The sequence below is a fragment of the Palaemon carinicauda genome, chromosome 6, assembly GCF_036898095.1.
Source record: "Palaemon carinicauda isolate YSFRI2023 chromosome 6, ASM3689809v2, whole genome shotgun sequence".
Lineage (NCBI taxonomy): Eukaryota > Metazoa > Arthropoda > Malacostraca > Decapoda > Palaemonidae > Palaemon > Palaemon carinicauda.
In genome coordinates this window covers 180,295,218-180,298,689 of record NC_090730.1, presented here as the reverse complement: position 1 = coordinate 180,298,689, position 3,472 = coordinate 180,295,218, and positions in this window count along the sequence as shown.

Below are 3,472 nucleotides of genomic sequence, written 5' to 3'. Positions count from 1 at the left end.
AGTGATAAGTATATAAAAAGCATAAAGAAAAAGAAAATTTAAGTTATCAATGTAGTTATGAAATAGACACACACATGCATACTTGCACACACACATACACACACACGCATATATATATATATATATATATATATATATATATATATATATATATATATATATATATATATATATCATCATCATCAGTGGCTAGGCCACTGCAGGACAAAGGCCTCAGACATGTCCATCCGCACGCATCTATTTATGATCTTTCTATGCAAGTCTAATTATGGTCTTTCTATGCAAGCCTATACCAGCAAATCTGGTATTTAGTGTTATTCCCATCATTATTTTTCCATAGCTCTTTGAGTTGTAACTAGCTTATGTTCTAAGACTTTAGCAATGCTCTTAGTATCTGATTAAGTTGATGCTGGTAGGACCATCTGATTAAATACTTTTCTTTTTAGAGAAAGTGGGATTTTAGTTTTCTTAATCTAATTTTGTTCACCAAATGCTCTCCATCCTATGCTTATCCTTCTTCTAATTTCAGTTTCGTGTTCTGGGGAAACATTTACTGTCTGTCCTATGTACGTAAATACATTAATAATCTCTCGAGCCTCGTCCATGACCCTTATTTTTCGTCTCTGCATGTTCATTGAACTTTATCACGTCATCTATGTCCTCTGCAAAAGTTGAGTTATCAAGGTATTTCCCATTAATGTTAACTCCTATATTTTCCCAATCTAAATTATATATATATATATATATATATATATATATATATATATATATATATATATATATATATATATATATATATGTATGTGTGTGTGTGTTTGTGTAAGGGGGTTGTTTGTGTGTGTGTATGAGTATTGTATATATACCTGTAAAGATGAAAACAATTCACCGGAAGTCTTTCAATCTTAATTACTTTCTTTTGTAGCCTTTGGTGAAACAAAACAAAGCAGAAGGTAAAGGTAGTCTTTTGTTTCATTCAAGGATGTGAGAGATTTGAAGAGTATCCTATTACTATTCTCAACGCAACAAAAGAAAGAATCAACAAAAGCAACAATGATAAAAGCAAAACCACATGGAAAGGAAATCTTATCAATACCGCTATCAAATTTGTCAAAAATGAAATGCATTTCATGAGTTCTCTTAAGATAAGCTTCATAATAGAATTCGAAGAGATACTTTCAAAAGTAGAAATAAACTTCTACGGACAACAAACATGAGGCTGAATTAAGGTTTGGGATTTATGGAATAGATTTATGAATTTGGGCTTTATAGTCTGGCACTAGGGCCGGTGAGGCTATTCAGCAAGTAAGTGCAACCTGGGTAAATCTCTAGTCAACTAAAGTTGCGCTATTGGTAAAGGTTAGAAGAGGATGGGCAGCAGAATAGAGGAAAGAAGGGTGAGAACTGTGGTAAGTAGAATTATATGAAACCAATGCAGATACGGTAGGGGCTGTAGGGACACTGCAAAGACCCTAGGGAATGACTGTAGTATACTTTGCGAAGTGCACTGACGGCAATACCATCTACAAGGGCGAACTAGGGCAATATTACATTGATAGCGTTGGTTCGACAGTACTTTGAAATTGACGCATAACTCCTAATTTTGCCAACTGCATGTTACCAGATAGTTGCCAGTTTGTTGTATCTGATATAATTTTTCGTCACAGTTTTAAGATTAGTCGAAGCGGTACATTTTATGGTGATAGAATTTGCCCTGGCATTTTCAATCTCATCCCAGCCTGTTCTAGTTTATCAGGAAGTTTTAAGGGTCAATGTCCTTGTTTTTTCTATCTGTCTCTTCATATATACGTTCGTACATAGACTGCCAGATCTCTCTCTCTCTCTCTCTCTCTCTCTCTCTCTCTCTCTCTCTCTCTCTCTCTCTATTATAATTTTTCAGTGTTTTTATCCGGCCGAAGGAATCCAGGCCATGGCCAAGTAATCACAGAACATGTGCAGGAAGAGAAAAGGCAACAAAACAAAATTAAAAATTCTTCTTCCCCAACGAACGTTTGCCAAATGAAATGTTTATTTGTCATCTCAACGGAAAGTAGAATCCCAGATAAGACCTTCTTGAAATTCTTGCTCAGAGATGCATTTTGTCTCTGAGCTATCTACTAAATAATAATAATAAAAAAAAAACTTCCATGAAAGGACATAAATTCTTGGATTGAAATAAAAAGAACGAAAAAGTTATTTGAATGATTGGCGCTTCCATACATTTTATGAGGGGATGCGAAGTCTGATCTGAGTAACAGAATCTATGCTCAATAGTTTTTAATGAGGCGCATTTTCACAGACTTGCAGCGGCGCCCTTTTAGCTCAAAAAGTTTCCGGCTATCTGATTGGTTAGAATGATCTTCTCTAACTAATCAGCGAGCAGGAAACTTTTCCGAGCTAAAAGGGCACCGCTGCGAGTCAGTGCAAATCTGCCTTACTAAAAAGAATTGACTATAGGAAGTGATATCGATACATGCATTAGGGCAGAAGAGCAATGTTCGAGGTGATATACATAGGAGTAAAGGGAGTGATTTCAGATTGGTGAAGGTTTGGTGCTTTGATAAGATTCCCTATTTTTAAGGAAAGATCTCTATATGAGGTTAGATATGTCCCTCATAGCTTGTGTCCATAGGTAGAGTGACTTCATCTTATGACTCAATTTTTTGGGGTCGGGTTAGAATAGAGTTTAGTAAACATATCTTCCATTTTCAAACAAGTAGGCTTTCATATACACAGCGCTAAATTTATTATAGTGTTTTGACTTGGGAAAATTGCATCTTTTGACGCAGTAAGTGATAAATAGAGAATAGCAATTCTTCCTGGCGTATCGTCAGTTTCATTTCAATATTTTGATTAAAATGTAAAAATATAAAATCTAACTTCATCAATGAAAGAAAGGTATCTATTGAAATGAAATGTCCTTTCATAGATGGTGGTGTTCACAAATTGATTTGGTAAAAGATTGATAGAGATGAATATGTCAGTGTGACCTATAGTGATTCCCATATGTATCGCGGAGCTGTCTTTCATGGTGTATTGGCAAGCAATGATTAGATTCTGTCATTCCTCTCTTTTTATATCATTTCCTTATCTGAGGGAGGTAATAGATTCTTAAGGAAAACGTAAAGACCTAAAATCAAAAGGAAAAGTTTGTTAGTCTCCACAGGAAAATTATGATACGAGATTTGAGCAAAAATGTTTTTAATCATTAATCATATGTAGTGCATATCGATAAATGACAATTAACAAACGAAAAAATGTTAGAAAATTGGAAAAATCAAAATAATAAGTGTAACGTTGAATACAGTAACAGAAATAATCAATCATGTCACCGAAATAAGGAAAATGAGAGCTGTGAATAATAGAATTAGGGCTCAGGACGTAAATAAGGAGCTTAGTATTCAAAGAAGATAACAGATAAGATTTCTTATCTTCCGCCAGAAAGATAAAATTGTTCGCCTCCGAATTTCCCCAG